General features: G+C 37.7%; 1 protein-coding gene across 1 annotated transcript in view; it reads left to right on the top strand.

The window, feature by feature from the left end:
* The window catches only part of SLC6A11 (solute carrier family 6 member 11), a 106,506-nt gene that overhangs the window by 11,625 nt on the left and 77,460 nt on the right, over nt 1-17,421 (top strand). The gene's annotated exons all lie outside the window — the stretch shown is intronic.

Genomic DNA, 17,421 nt, shown 5'->3' with positions numbered 1-17,421 from the left:
TGATTTTCTAAGAAAAAAATAGTAATCCTAATTTCTGGGTATGGCACATGGATTTTCTAGTGTCCAAACTTTAAACTGTTAATAGTGGTAGCTGCAGAGGTAGTAACAGAGGTGTTGACAATTTTGGATGTATTAAAGCAGTCCCATGAAAGAGCTGTGGCCATGGATGAGGCTATATTTATAGCCTGGGAAACAGAATAGCGAGGAGAAGATACTCTGCTCCATTGTTCTGATGCTTTCCTAGGAGAGGAAATTGTCTGGCAGGTACAGGGGCAGCAGCTATGTCTGTGGGCTCTTTTGGCTGCTACTCCAGTCTGTCACCATGGTCAGGAATTTGAGGTTTCTAGTGCCTGGGAAGGGAGCTGGACAGACAGAGGACCCATGGTTTTGTGGTTGATTCCACCTCAATAGGTTTTTTTTATTGGCTGTGTAACAACAATTTAGTCCTCTGTTAAAGAAGGTCTAACTTGTTGGCCTGTCATTCTCTGGAGGGGGTGACACCTCCTTAGCATTTCCAAGAAAAGCATAGTGAGAAAAAACCATTTTTTTGTCTAGGGAAAAAGAAAAGGGACTGTTCTCAGCAAAAAGGAAAAGGCACAATCCCTTTCCTTGCAAAGTCAAAGAGAGTTTTCCTGTTTCATTCAGGCTGCAAATGACTGCAGGAGTCACATTGTGGTTAATCCCCACTACCCTATGAAAAGTCGTTAGGAAGTTGAGACTCATCCTGCAGTGCTCAGTACCCAGAGACCTTCTGCACCTCTCAGAACTAGGGTCTTTGTACATGTCTTGTAGAACATCGAGTTGTGCCAGACTTGCTCATTTCTGTTTGGTTCATAAAAGGCCGTGTGAAAATTGCTTTTTGTTTATAGTCGCATGAGCTTTTCATCTGGTTTTGCCTCAAAACCACTGACTTTGGTTTCGGTTGAGAGAAGTAAATGGGATAGGTGTCAAAATGCTAAGCTGATTTCTTAATATTGAGGGATAAATGTTACCCTAAACCAGGCAGATGGACTTTATATGTATTGTTTTTACTATGGAGACAAAATGACCTTAAAAGTTGCAAAGTCAAGTATTTGATTATTAGGAAATACTGGAAGTAAGGCTGTGCAGTTTTAAGTTCACATCTTTTATGGGTATAGATTTCTTTAGTTGAAGAACCACTTAATATTTTTTCAATAGATCTGCTTTGGTTTTGCTAGAGTATGGATAGGGAGGAAACACTGTGCAGGTATTCAATATGTTGTTGTTTTTCTATTTGTTCATTTCCTTTTGGTTTATATCCTCATTATTATTAAGTTCCTGTTCTGCTGACAATGTTATTAATTCAATCAAGGCTTTCTAGGGTACTCATGATGTCAATGTCTTTACAGTCACAGTTTTCATGATTATTTACACTTTCACTGATCTTCACAAAAATCTTGATCAGTTCAAATTATTCCTATTTTACAGAAGGGGATCTGAGCTACAGAGAGAGTAAAAGGAAGACATATGAGGAGCCCAAGACGTTTTTTCATGCTATTTAGCATTAGGATTGCACACATTTTATTTCAATTAACAAACCAGAAAATATTTGAGTCAGCTTTGTCCAAAGATGAAGATTTAAAAAAAGTTAAAGACACAGTAATATTTGCTTGAAACAAGTAATTGCGATTTCATTCCGAACAAAATATTTTTTGAGCACTTGCAAGAAAATTATTTTTAAAAATAACTTTGTCATCTTTAGTCTAATTACTCAGTATTTAGAAGACTCTCTTCATTGTATTTTGCTTGAAAGAAGTTGAATACATATATTCCACTCTTCTGTATGGGTGGGAATCTCACCGTCTTTTCTTGATCTTGCTCTGCTTTGTATAAAAGTTAAGTAATCGTGGAGCATAGACTGGGATGCTAACATCTTGCTTCTCAGGTGCCTTGGCCAGAAGGATTATTCTCCCTCTGTCTCACTACTAGTTTAGATGGTTTAGATTGAAGGGGATATGTGAGGACAAGAAGGACTGAGGGAAACTGTTCTGATACTTTATAGGTTAGTAGTTAGACTATCCAGTTCCAGTCTTTATGCCAATAAATATTTAATTGTTTATACACAGTGCTAACAGGAGAGAGTGAAAGCTTTTTCTGAATCCACCTACTGCAGAATAGCAGGACATGTGATAGCTAGGGAGTTCTCTTGGTAGAGAACTTCATAGGCTCTAGGGTATGGAAGGGCTATGAATATGGGTTTCCAGCATGATGGGGTAGCTTTTAAATTGTTCATTTCCTATCCTAACCTCTTCCCTCTGCGCAACTCTTCATTCCTCATGTTTCTAATCTTAGTTCCAGAAACTTTGAAAGGTCTGTTCAGATGGAATCTAGATGTCAGCATGCTTCTGGGACACTGGTGCGCTATCGCAGTTCTTATCTTAATTCCACAGTTGATTTGTTACTCCCTGCTCAACGATAGTGTCTGCCTGGCATCCCCACCACAACCATCTAGTTTAGTATCCTGCCCTAGGATTACATCCAATCCTAATATTCCCACGTATACTTCCTACTGCTGTCTTTTCTCTGGATTGTAATTCATCCTAGTCTTTTCTTGGGCAGTTCAAACTGTCCTCTAACTTGTCTCCAAATTGGATGTATTACTGCTTTCCACCTCTAGCCAGCTAGTCCCAGTCACTTTATACAGCCAGCTGTCCACACCCCAAACTTGCATCTAGTGTCAGGATAGTTGCTCACCCACCTATGGTCTTATAACTCCCTAAACATTTTTCATCTGCTCCCTAAATTCATTGGCCAGCTAATGACAGACTGCGTTGCAGCACTCCCCAAACTATCAAGCTGCAACAAGGTCTTTTACCATCTCATACCAGTACATTCTTCATACAGTCCCTCTGCTGCCTTCTCGTCTCACCTCATCCAGGGCCCACTCTCTTCTCTCTGCTTCTTCCTCCCCTCTCTTCCTCGGCTGCTCTCTCTTCATTGGCTCTCAACCCCTTAACGGAACCAGCCACAGCTGCACCTTGTCTACATCAGCCAACCCACCGCCCCTGAAGCCAGCCCACAGCTGTATATTACCAATGCTAATTAACCCAGCTTCATTCCTCTACAAGACTGTTCTTCCTTCTGCTCATTGCTTCTCTTCCTCTCCTCATGCCTGTCTGTTAGTGTGAGAAACTGGCCTCCTTGTCCAGACATTCTCAGTCCAGTTTATCTTCAAGTCTTGCTAACTCCCAGTCCTCTGTGTGTGGGTTTTTTCTTCCAGATGTCTTTAAATTGTGCAAAGTTAGTAGTAAGTATGCAGCATTAAAGTATTTTGATGGAGGATTCTAGGAAGGTTTTTGTCGGTATCCTGATGACGTCTGGCAATGCGAACTTTTCTGTTTTTCTTCAATGATAAGTCAAGTGTCAGGTTATTGCAATAAGTATTTTTTTCCTATGTCTGTGTTTTGGGTGAAGCCAAAAATTACCATTAAAATTTTTGAAAGTAATCATCATAAAATAGTTTGCTTAAACCGTAGGAGTTTGAATAAATATATCTGTATCTGGAAACAAGATTTTGTAATGGAAAGTTTTAAATAATAAAAATTTGGTGTTAGGAGACACACCTTTTAAGTTTTGGAAAACTAACTTTAAAACATTACAAACTCCTCTTCAGTAGTTGTAGGTACTTAGGGTAATAATAACCATTTCTTTGGTTGTGAAGGTACCATGAACAATTTTTATTTTTTATTTTCCTAGTTATTTAGAATGAGACTGTTATTTCAGATATAGTTCATAAAACATTTATTTCACTATCTACAACTTAAAATGTCTTTTGGGAATATGTAGCATTTGGTTGGTTCCTACAATAAAATATGGGAAAGTTTTGGCCTGCAGTGCTGGCAAAAATAGAAATTACATTTTTGTAGCAAAGATCATACATGAGCTATTTAAAATAACCCTTAATTACACAATTGTAAAAGTTCTAGCAATGATATTATTGCCTACTAATAGTTGGAAAACATCTACAGGGATCTGAGTGACGTGCTTAAACTGTGACCTTTTGCAGCTGCTGGCTCAGATACCCAGTTTTGCTGAAGAATGCTAAACTTTTTTTAAGAATTAGTAGCATTAAGGGCTTTTTCACTGTTGCTAATTTAGAAATGTATGTTTAAAGACATATATACCTATATATGCACTTTTTGATCCTGCAGGGAAGGAATTATTTGTTAGAAACATAGTTTGCTTGTAGGGGGAAAAAAAAAAAAACCAACAACAAAAACAACCAAAAACCACAAAACCCGAAAGGTCTAAAATAGCAAAATATTAGCTGTGCCATGACAGGCTTGGCCAAATCAGTCAATTGCAGAACATGCCAAAATAACCAGGCATGTTTCTTCTGCCTTTGCTAGGATTTTAATTGGTTTCTTGTAGGTGCTGTGGGGTTTTTTTTTTTGGGGGGGAGGGGAAGTTTGGTGTGGTTTTTTGTTTTTGTTTTGTTACTTATATAAGAGAAGATCTCCGCTGAAAGGCTGCCTTTCAGTTGCATCTGGTTTTGTACAAATACCAAAGTGATCTCATCCCTTCATTAAGAATTATTATGCATAGCCTCCTACACTTGTATCTAAACAAACTTTTAAATCCTATAGAAAACTAAAAGCAAGATACAGTTCGTGGCAATTGCTGCCTGAAACCAATTAGTCCACCTCAGTAGCTCCTTTACAGAAGAGAGATGTCTTGCATAGGACAAGCCGAAAAGTTACATTGGTGTTTTGCCCTCCCCAGTAATGTTCTCTCCACCAGTTTACAATGGGAATTCTGTTTGCAAGTCTAGATGTGTAAACAAATAGCATGTAACTCTCCCAAGCCATATTTTTCAATACCTCTGGAATATTTTAAATATGCATGTGGTTTTGTAAATAATAGACTGTCACTTTCAACTGTCAAAGAATGTGCCCATTAGATTTGCTTACTGTCTTGAAATTAGAGAATCTTAAGGGCCTTGGTGCAAAGAATTTTAAAGATGCTCAAGTAACTGAAAACAATGTTAAACAACAGTCACATCCACTTCTTGGCTATCTTGGCCAGGCTACTGCGTAAAGCAAATAGTTAAGCAAGCCTGTATCTATTTTTGACTCTTGAAAAAGTATAATCGCAAGAAAAAGGGGAAAAAAAAAAAGTTTAGACACTAAAAATATTTTTAAAGTATGACTTTGTAGATTCAGGGCATTAGCAAAAGGAGTGGTTGAGTGGTTGCTTGGGGTTTTGTTTAGTCAAATTAAATGCTGAAAAGAGATGTTCTTGCTGTGCAAAAAACCCAATAGTGAACACAGACTGGGGAAAAAAAATGGTAAATTTTTCACTGTTTTCCACTAAATTCTTATATGGCTGCAAAGAAATTGATTTGCAGTATCAGGAGGACTTCTTGAGGAAGACTTACTAAATATTGCTTTGGAATTCATATGAAGGTTACAGAATATCAGTCAGTGCAGGCTTTGAAACGATGTAGGTATAGTTGTCTGTGTGGAAAGGAAAATGGCTGATATCTTCACAAAGTCCCTTCAACAGCTAATTTTTAATGATTTCAACTCTGCTGACTATTGGTTTTCATTTACAAATAAAAAATGGAGTCAGTAGAATTTATCTGAATTTATTTAATTAAGAATTGTACTGTAAGTTGCAAGTGCTATTATGAAGATCCAGTAGCTCTAAATGTGGGCAAAGGACTTACGACCTTCCAAAATAGCTCCTGTGCATTTAGAGTTGCCTTTTTTCTCTTTTTGACCGATTAGTCATTCTTCACTGCCTTGTCCCCCTATTTCTTTGGATTTCCACTCTAGGGTGTTTTTGTAGGTAGGATTTAGTACAGGGCCAGTGAGTATACAAAATATGTTGACAGAGTAATTTCAGAGAGTAATGTTAGGGTAATGACAGCGATAAAAGCATACCATTGTTCATTTTTTACGCGAGTTTGTAGCCAAGAGGTTGTTACGAAGGACTACTTTACAAAATCATGGAACAGTTACCAATTTTCTGTGGTCTGTAGTTCCCATTTTATGAACATTTTAGTTAAGAATGAACAACTGAGTACAAGCCTACAGACTGTCTAAAATGCTCAACACAAATTTTGGGAGCCATCAGGTTGACTTACATTGCTAGGTGCTTTCATTTCACAGCTGCTGCTGTGTGCTGAACTAGTTTATGTCACTCAGAAGGTGAATAAAAATTAGATTTTTGTCACTGCATGACACCTTCAGAGAGGAGTGGGGGAAAACTGCAAAAAGACTGAAGGAGTCATTAGATATGTTAAGACTACCAAGAAACTACAGAGCAGAGGTGAGTGGAACAGTGCAAAAACATTATTTGACAGGATTAAACTCTCAGACTTGGTTAAGGAGAAGTTGCCATGACTTCAGTGAAAGAGGTTGGAGGAAACTAGGTCAGGAATGGCTAGAGAAGTGGGGTGTTTTCATCACTGTCTCTGTCTCTTGCTGTGGATATATGCAAACACACATATACATAAAAAAATGAAAAAATCAATATGTGTATATATACAGTAGTTGCTAGAGTAGTGTCACATTACTTGAGTATTGACTTTAATGAGGGGCAGGGGTTGATACATGTCATTATTTTCAAGTAGTACTAGCAATGTTAGAGAAATCTGCTGAGGGGAGATTAATCTTCCCTTTTAATTTGATAAGAAGTGTAAAAATGGATGATAAATGGAGCAACATCGAGCCCTGTCAGGCCTTTAAGAGCAATGAACAAGGCTGAGCAGCAGCAAATGTGGCTCAACTAAGAATGTGTAGGTCACAGAAAGTATGCTGAAGAGGTAAATATTTTAGAGCTGTGTATAATGCTGTAGCTGAGGGATAGTTGCTAATGTCACCACTGGGAATTGTCTGTCTGCTGGTTTTTTGGGGGTTTGGGTGGGGTTTTTTGGGGCTTTTTAAAAATAGCCAAGTATGGATTAAGTGGATTTCCAGCAGTTTTCTTATAGTTTTAGAAGCTAAAAGCTGAAATGCATCTTTCTAATCATTGAGCACCAATGGTTGGAGACTACAAGTGGGTATCCAGCAATATCTGGCAAGGATTATTTGTAGCACTTTCAGAAATCTGTGGATATGTTAGATTTCCTATTTTAGAGTTTACATGAAACCTTAAAAAGAGAGGTTTGTACAACACACAGATTCTGTATCCTTCGTCAGTTCTGGATATGTAACTTTCAGGGAAGTGAAAGTGTCAGCTCATAGTGACTTCCAGTGGTAGTTTGGCACCTGTACTCCTCTCTCTGTTCATTTCAAAGATCATAAACTTTTAGTGACTACATCTGCTACAAATTCACTGGAAGATTACCTTTGTTCAACTTTGTGGTTGTATCCATGCTCATTCTGGAGGTGCTTCAGTGATTACCGTGCTTCTGCACTGGGTAAGAACCTGACACAACCAGACCATTACTAGTTTTGTAAATGTTAGAATCTAGAAGGGAAAAAAGATAGTCTGAAAAGGATCCTTTCTTTTTAAGGCATTCTCTTTCTCAAAGATATGCCCCACTATATGGTATTAACATTATTGACATGTCATTCAGTATGTCATTTTTCCCACGTTGTTGTCACGTTGCAGGTTAGCAAGCCAAAGGAGGGTTCATGCACCAGCCAGTCATGCAGCGTGTCTTCTGAATGCTTGCTTCCTTCATTCCTACTGAGGTTCGAGGCTGTATAATATGGATGCAAGTGAGATCAGAATGAAATTAACATGCAGCCCAAGTCATACGTGTTGCCAAGTTTTGATGGGCAAAGTTCATATGGGCAATGCAGTGTATATTATATGCAGTATAGGAATAGTATATAGTATATATTATACTCCAGGGCTTACCGTTATAAAGGTTATCCCTGTTAAAATACGTGTTCCCTTCCTGTAAAAGGGAGAGGCCTCCCACACATTTTTGTCTTAAGTCCTGCATCAGGTAGGTTCTCTTCTATGATTTTTTTTTTTCTTTATTCTGTTGAGTGTTGTTCACTAAGTGGAGCTCAGAGAGCCTCCTTTACTTTATTTGGCAGCTACCTGATAATATATAGTCCTGTAAAGTATAGAACAGGATGTATGATTTATATCTTAAAACTGAAAAATGTTTCACAGATTTGATGTCACTAGCACATAGAATGTTGCTATACCTATTGCCTAAGACAATATTGTACCATTCTTTACATTTTCTTGTATTGAGAGGTAATGAACTATGCCAGAGAAGAGAAACCTTGGAAAACAGTACAAGTAATAAATACAGTAATAAACTGGGCAGAAAAGTAACAAGAAAACCCTTTTAATGTTCATTTTATTGAAGGAAAATCCTTGTCCTACATATAGTATATGTAGATTTAGAGAAAAGCCCTGAGAATTTTACAAACTTAACTGCTAGCCTTTTGGTTTCATAGTTCTATATCCTTTAGCATTCAGCACAGATTTTTTAAGTTTACCATATGAGTACCATTATCAAAAGTTATCATATGAGTGTCTAAGGCAGTGGAGAAGGCTGTTGAAAATCTTTAGCTTCTTGTATGCTGTTTAATACTGTTTTTTTACTTTCCCTATATTCAAAGAAAGGTGGGTGAACTCGCCTTCTCTTAGCCGTTACTCCTTACTTTATGAGAGTTTCAGAGTGTCTAGTCGGTAAACTGGAGGCTACTGACTCAAGCGATAGAGCCTTCTCTGAAATATAACCGCCTGTATATTTATGTATTATTATAAAATAAGCATTCTTTCAAAACTTTTTGTTCCTCTTAAGCTGTTCCTTTTCCACCTTTGAGGTTATGCAGCCCAGATGCATGGATCATCCTCTCTTCCAAATTAGACAAGAATTAGTGCGGATTAGACAGCCGCAGGGAAGTGTCGCAACTCCCTGAGAGATGATTTCAGTACAGGCAACTCCGTGCTGTTAAGCAGAGCTTAGTGTTTTCATAGAATGAAAGAAGCAGTCTCACTACCTGAGAGATCCTTTCAAACTGCTTGCAGTCATAAATGCTGAGGAAGCACTGACTTGAGCAAGAACTCACAGCACCACTGCCTGGGGAGGGTGCAGGGTCAGGTGAGCCTGCAATTTTTAGGATTCTCTATCAGAGTGGGAAAGCTACAGTGATTCAGACAAGAGAGAACAAATGCTGCTGGTGGCGAAACAACTCAAAAGAGCTGTTTCTAAGCCATTCCTGTAGTTGTGTGGTTGGCCACACTCATTAGTAAATAGCATTTCACAAACACGTTAAATAAGTGGCTGCCTCTCATCTCTGACAAAAATAATGTCACCTTTTGCTTTTTCGTGTGTTCCCAGCAAACATCTCGGCCTTCCAGAGTTTTGGAAGTACTGCAGTCATTATGGCCTTACAAATGAGTCTGGTTTTATGACTGCGAACTAGTTGAATAAGCTTCTGGCAGTGCAGCAATCCATGCTGTGATTGTCTTCATGGCGGTGTTTACCAGAACCTGGGAGGCTGGTAGCTCCCTGGCCTAGCAGTTCAAGCATCCGGAGAGGGTTCTGGTACATGGAATCTGAATCCCACCATTTTCAGAATTCAGTTAATATCTGCTCAAGTTTCTGCGTGTCAGAAGCTGTATACTTGCACATGATGCTTGAATTTGTGTATGAAATGCTCAAACCAATGTATTTTCACAAAAAAATAAAGGCCTTTAACTGCATGAATGCAATGAGAGAAAGAAAGATGAGAGTTTGGAAAACATGTCTTCAGATAGAAATTTAAACTCTAACTCAGGAATAAAGGATGTCTGAAAGGTACTGACACTTTTCTAATAAACTGATGGGAAGTCTGCAGCACTGTCACTCAAATGTTATGCTTTTTGTACAAGGAGCATGGTAACAAGGCTCACAAGGTAAATATGGACTGGGCCTGAAAAATCTGCATGATGAAAGGCGCATACCAAAACATGTAATAAGAAAGACCCCGGTGCAGTAGCACTGCTGCTGCTTAGTGACTTCATTTTGTTTTCCTTTCATTCCCCACAACATGCTCTGAGGACAGAATCTGGCCCAGAGTAAAAAGGAACATTGCCACCTATGTTCCTGGCTGAACAGATACAGATGGAGAAGTGACCTCAAGAGGCTGCCGCCTCTGTTTGGGTGGTTTTTGTTTAAAGCAAAATGTCTTGGAAACTGCTCCAAATCAGAGAAGGAACATGAAGGGACCTTCTTCAAATAGATTGAATCTGTTCTTCAGCTTTCCAAATCATGAAATAATGCAATAAGTACGCCGGTACATTCATTTCAACAATGTGTTGGCAGCAGTTAATCAATCCTCTTTCTATTCAAGAGCCTAGTACAACTCTGTGCATTGGAACACTTTATTAAAGACACTCTTTCCCAGGAAAATGTAGTGTTCTCCCAGCCAGTAACGTAGTATTGTAAGCTTTCAAAATGTTCGTTTTCAAATTTGGATGGAAAGGTTACTTTTCAGGTATTGAGTTGTCAGAAGCAGCAGTTATCTCATAATATGCCCCTCTACAGCAATCCCAACAACAGAGGAATTCCTCCCGTCAGATGTACTGAACTACTAAATTGAAAGGTGGTTTAGTACATTCTCAAACAAATTAAAAACATTTTCAGTTAAGTATATAATACTTCTAAAAATAATTTCTTCACAGGATTTTATTGTTCTAAATTTTGCCAGCGCAGATACATATAATGATGTTAATTGGAAGAACAGAGGTAACCATTAGCAACAGTATGTTCCTGGAATGTAGGTAGCAAAAGGTCATTGTATGCTGTCTGGTTTTTGCTAAGTATGTTATTTTATGTGTACTTGAAGCATGCTGCAATTTTCCTATGGCTCTGTTGTCTCTTACCAACTCTGTCTATGGTTTTTTGTTTGTTTTTTTTTAATCCTTGCTTACATTTTGATTCAAGTTAAACTGTAAGCTAAAAATAGGCTTACAATATTTGGTACTATAAGCTGTAACCAGGATAAACCTACACTGTAGTAATAATGTCATGATTTTGTTCAGTCTAGTTGTAAATACACTTGTGACCAAACATCAGCATTTCTAATGGCTAATGGGAAACATAAAGAATACCACCCTTAAGATATACGTCCTGTTATTACACTTAAATTTATCTTTTATTCGTTAGATTCTTGTAACTTTTATCACTTCTGTATTATGTAAGAAAAGTAAAAATCTTCCTTCAATAACATTTAGTCAAGTTATATGTGTGACTAGAGGTAGTGAAACCTTCAAACGCAGTGTGTCTTTGGGTGTGAGACACATTAAAAATTCACTCTGGTTTAAATACAACTTTCTATTTACAATCAAAATATCCTGTGTAGAATTAATGATTTGCTACTACAGAATTAAAAACATTACTATGGTTTGAGTTAACCTTTGCATTCCAAAGTAACCCTAATATCAATGTAGCTTATTTCCCTCAATATTCTGTTCAAGATGCTGAAATGCCACCAGTCCCCTGGCTTCTTTCCCAGGCTATTGACCAGTTCGAGAAACTGAAGTGCTGCGTATTTTTAAACAACAAAACAAAAAATCCCAAAACAGCTACAACAAGAAAGCAAACAATACCTGCAGCAAATCTTTTCAGACTCTCAGCAATTTCTGTTTTCAATTAGATTCAAAAATCGTTAATGATCTGTATCTGCAGGTCTCTGTGCAAGACAAACCTTTTTTCAGCAAAGTTGCACATAGTCTTAAGTTGTTGGCAGAAAATGCAGTATAGCTACCTCCAGTTTGTCGTACTGGCAGCTACAGTGGTCCTCTAGGTTCTTGGGCTTTTTTCTATCAGAATTATTGTTGATTTTTTTTTTTTTGTATTTATTTAAAAGTACAATGCTTTCTGGAAACTTTCATTTATTAAGAGAACATTAGATAGCCTTCCTGAATCCACTCTCTTTCCCCTAAATGCCCTGCAAGGTAGATGAGTTTGCAGTATTTTTTTGAAGGTAAGTATGTTTAGGCCTTAAGACAGTGGCAGTGGTTAAAAAGTAGTAGTTAAGAGTAGTAATTAACTAGTAGTTAGTTCTAATGATAAAGTTTCAAGGCATTCCAATGAAATACTGTTAAAGTATTTCCCCTCATTTAATTTTGGGGGATTTTTCTTGAAGATCCTTAGGTTTAATAAGTCTTGATACATATATAAGGAAAAAGATTACTTTTTTTCCCTCCATGCAAGTATGAATTAAACCAGTTGAGCTATAGATCTTACTATAAACTACTCTTTTTCAAATGCTTGTTACCTCAAAACTGAAAGTACCACTTTCACTGCTGCCGTTCATTCTCTTTCCCTGCATTAAGAGATAAGGAGAAGAAGGTAGTGTAGGGGACTTATAGTGAAGGCTACACTCTTTCTGGTTTTGTTTGTGTGATTTATGCAAGGTTAGGGCAGCTTTTAGATGGAAGCCAAACTGCCGAGAAGCAAGAAGCTGTGATCAACTCTCCTGACCCCTGAATACATCAACCTCACTTTTTGGATGCAGGAGGAGAATCATGTTTTAAAATGCTCCCCCTTTCTGTTTTATTGACGTTGAATAAGAGTAGATATGCGGGTATCTACAGTGAGACTGACCTGAGGCTTTGTGAGACCGTCATGTGCTGCGTGCCACCGCCTTTCAAAACCTCCTGCTGCTGCGGCGGTTTCAGGTGGTTTCAGGAGAGCTAAGGCCCTGGCACTGGGGAGAGCCGTGTGGTGCCTGCTGAGGAAATCACTGCTAGCCTCTACGCAAGACTTTCTCTTCCTTGAATCTATTCATTGCATACCTTGTATGTTATAGTTTAATTATAGGTTCTGGACTTAGTGCTTACTTTCTAAGGGAAGCACTAAACCTTTGTTCTGCTTGAACAAAGAAAATACACAACCATTTACAGCACTTCAGTATATTTAAGTACTCATGGTGCTAACAGTTCAAGTTGATTAGCACCATGCCTTTTTTAAATGGGAGCAGCAGGGATAATTTTGTTGAGCCATTAATTTGCGATTTACTTTCTATGACACTCCATGCAAAAGAATCAGGCCAAGATTTTTTTGGATGGGTAAGGGAGGTGTCTCAGCTATCTGAGACTTCTCACAGAGCATTCAGAAAAGGCTGAGCATTGACTTTCTTCAGACAGCTTTCAGAAACTGGTTGCTTTTAAAAATCCTCATCTTGAATCTTCACTGAGAATTGTGTTCTTAAGACAAAGGTATCTTTTGGTGTGTGAAACATTCTAAGTGTGAGAGAGAGAGAGAGTAATAACATTTATTAAGAAGTTCTTATGCAGTTAGGGAAGAACAGCGTAGTAATTCAAGTGACTGGCTGCTGAAATGGATTGCTTTGACAGCTTGATTTGGATTATGGTGCGAGTCTAATATAATTCTGCAAGCTCTGTTTGAGTCCCAAGTACGCTATGGATCAGTTGTACACTTCCATCATGCTTGCTATTTTGCAACGTGGTGGCAGCACAGCGGAATCATTATTGAAAGCTCCCCATGCCTTTTTCCCACAGCACACAGTTTGCAACTGTGCTACAAGACAGCTGAATAAAGTTTGATATCTCAATTGACACATTCACAGGTGTGGAAGTTGAGGAGTGATTGTAGTCCTATGTGTAACTGTTTGCAGGACATGAGTATTGAGAGGTACTGTGAGACGAGGCAGGTGGAATTCAGGGGAACCAGTGATGGATGTGATGCAGTTCTTCATCCACATAGATATGCACAAATTTTCAAGTGAGGAGGTTGCCAGTCTCAAATACATTTACCAGTCCTCCAGCAGCCGCTCCTGTTGCTGGGGGTTTGCCCTGTAGCAGGTTTTGTCATGAAGACAGGGTCTGCTGCTGAGGTTCCAAGCTGTCTGAACTGGCTGGCTCGTGTACCACCGCAGCACAGTGATATCCATGGTGTGCTACTGGCAAGTAGCTACTTGTAATACCTAGCGCAGGCAGAGCGCTATCTTTCATGGCTCTACGGCATCCAGTAGCTGAGTAAGCTTACAGATTCCTCCATGGCATTGCTTTCTGTTACTGCAGCTGTCTTACATGTGCGCACACCTCCCAGTTTTGGGAAAGAAATGCTACTTATGTTTAGGTGCATGTGTACATAAATAATAACTGAATAGCCAGAAAAAAAAAAAAAAGAAAAAGAGAGATGATTTGGTTGAAACATAAGGAAATCTGTTCATTATTATTTTTCAATGAAAATAAAGCTAAATGAAAAAAGTTTGCATTTCATGATTATTGTGGCCCAAACACAAACAATTTGGTGGTTTTTGGTGGGGTTTTTTTTCTGCATATTTTTTTGGGTTAGTTTTCTTTTTCATTAAAAAATAATTTAAAATGTAGTATGTAATTTGAAAATAAAAATTAGAGCCTTTCTAAGCAAGACAAAAATCTTTAGGCTGCCTCTGCTTGTCTTGTGATTTTTCTCTCAATCTGATTGTGAAGTTCAAACTGAACTTGGACCAATCTCTTTCTAACCTGCATCTTTAAATCAATATAGTAATATTAAAAAAAAAAAATCAATTGCAGCTATAAACTGAAAATTATAGGTAATATACACTTGTGTGTTACTGTAGAACGGTTGGATATGTATAGTCTCACAACAAAACTGTCATTTCCATATTACTGGTATATAGTATATAGATATGCTGACCATACATTATGCTATGTGCTAACAGGCTAATAATATGCTGCTTTCTTTTCATAGGGTTGAAAAAGGTCAGAGTGTTTACTCTACAACCATGTTTTCTTGATATTAGTAGCTGCATTTGTCAAAACTCTTCCTCCTTAATCCTGCTAGGTCAGAAATCTTGCTGGGGGGTCAAGATAGTTAGTCTGGTAGGCTTTGCATGGAAACACTGGTGCCCAGATGAGGAACAGGAAAGCCAAGATATTTATTGGCTAGTTCTTTTCCATGACAGTAATTTATAGTTTAAGGCTTTTTAGTCTATCTATAAAACGTTTTTGGTTAAAAAGAGACTTTTTAGTACCTGCAATCAAAATAGGTGTCTCTGCTACTTGTTCTTTGCTTTGCCATCAGGTTTCTGTGGTGAACTGTTCATTCTTAATGTGTCTTTCAACATGGTTATCCATAGCCTGTTGTCAGCACACACTCATTGGTATTTTGTTGCTTAGACCCTGTTTAATCATATTATACCACTTTTTTGTCTTGGCTCTTTTGCAAGTGACACCCTAATATTCAAGGTGAGCTAAGAATTCAAGGATTTCTTCTGCTTTTTGAATGAGAATTTATAAAGAGGGTGGGTGTCACCCTAAGTTGAATTCCACATGATATCATCTGGCAAATTGCTTAGATCAACTTGAATTTTAAGTATCTATTTAATCAGCCTTTCTGTAAAATTATGGCTCAGTGATGTTATTTTCAAATCTAGACTGTAGATACAAAATGTGTGCTTCCCGCTCTTGATTAAAACGTATCCTTCGTTAAAAGCTATACCTCTCTTCATTTTTGAACGCATTTTGATGACAGTTCTTCAGGTTCTTTGCAGGTCTTAGCTAGCTGAGGGTGTTCCATGATAGATCACTTCTCTCCCGAAGTCAGTGATGGCAGAAGCTTTGATGAATAAGTCTAGTTACTGGGTGAGCAGAAAATGTGGATGAGGTGGCAGTAATTTTACATTTAAGCACGTGACACTATATTGCAAAGAGTTTGTGTAACCTCTCTCCCTCCTCTCTCTTTTTTTTTTTTAAAATGCGGAAGGATTTTCTACCTCTCTGTTCATTGGAAAATGAGATGACAAACCTGAGGCTTTGGGGGTTTGGGGATTGTTTTTGTGTTTTTTCTTTAACCTATTAAGTTTTGTCCTGCCTTAGCTAACAATAAACTTTTAGCACATATGTTGTAAATGGGTGTACCCCAGGGCCACAGCAGGAACAGCAGCTGCAGCTCTTGAAATGTGGGAAAGACAGAACAGGTTCTGCAGCATCTGTATGGCCATCTGAAAGTCTTGCTGAAAGTTACATCTTTTCATTTTCCCACCATACCACCAGCTGCTGATGTCTCCATCCTCCTACTCCATCATTAGTGGCAGGTGAAGGAACTTCCTTGCATCCTCATCAACCTTCTGCTAGTGAAAGCAGAAAGAACTAGATCAGATTCCTCCCCAGGTAGCCCCAACATTTATTTATTTTAGGCATGGCCTTGAGTTGCATGATCATACTTTATATTCCCTGGATTGATCGCCTTGGCTAATGACTGAATCAAATGCAAAAGGAAGAATTATTTCCTATGGGTAATTATAGGTTGGATTTAAAAAAAAAATAATACTAAACTCAACCTAAATACATTTTATTGTATAACTATATGTTATATACTGTGTAACTATATGCACAGTCATGGTGTACGTAACTGATTATTATTATAGGGCTTTTAACTACATCAGAGTACCTGTGAAATTCAGGTCATTTGTTTTCAGTCATGATGTCTCTGGGAGGAGTGGTAGTGTAAGTCTGGGTTTCTGTGGTTGAATAGATACCAGGTAATACAGGTTTTAGAGAAAAGTTTGCTCGTGATAATTTGTGTAAAGTTGAATGATGGAAATTTTTATGTGTATATGTGCATACAGGTGTGCAAATATATTTATGGAAACACACATAAGATGAAATATAGAATCTCTATAGAGATTTCTTTAAGCTGATAAAAGGCATGAATGAGAATGCAATGTATTATTCTTTGTATATAATTAGTAAATGACTAACTGCTTGCTTTGAAGTTGTTTAAAAATGATGAGGTGTTTCCAAATTTCTGAATATATAGAATTTAAATCCATATCAACTTCTGACCTCACATAGCAGTTAAATCATACTTCTAGAATCCTGAAAAAATAGTCTTGTAATTACCTTTTAAAAATCTAAAAATTACATTTTAATTAAATGGTTTATTTCAGGCTCAAGAGCAATTGAGAAATCTCAAGAGAATTCATGAAAATATTGAGCATTATAGGAATAAATTCTTGCTCTTGCTTTTAACCTCTTCATCCATACAACTAGTAGTACCCATGTTTTATTTACAGGCTGCTAAATAATTTACATTTTGTTTAAACTGAATGTTTACTTAAAGTAAAAATAAAAAGTACAGTGCATCTCCCAAATAAAAGCATATTTTTTATTTTTAAAAAATCATTCTTGTGACTAAAATGCAAGCCCAGATTTCTGGAAACTAACACTGAAGCCTGGTTCTACAGGTTTCCTGTGTGAATACCCGGAACTCACTTGATTTTTCTGTTCCCTGTTTCTTGTTGGGATAACAAGAAACTCCAAAACTTCTTCAGTCTTTCTCCTGTTTACTAAGTTAGTCAACACTTTGGCTCTGAAGTGTGAGGTGCAAGGCATAGGGATGTTCCTAAAATATACGAGGACTTACCTTTTTAGAGCCAAGTAGCTACAATTTCAGATACAGTTTTCAAATAGTAAATGCAGTACATATTTTTGCTGATCACTTACCACAAAAAAAGTTTGCTT

This window comes from Falco peregrinus, chromosome 5 (genome assembly GCF_023634155.1).
Source record: "Falco peregrinus isolate bFalPer1 chromosome 5, bFalPer1.pri, whole genome shotgun sequence".
Classification (NCBI taxonomy): Eukaryota; Metazoa; Chordata; class Aves; order Falconiformes; family Falconidae; genus Falco; species Falco peregrinus.
This window is presented reverse-complemented; position numbering and strand designations above follow the sequence as displayed.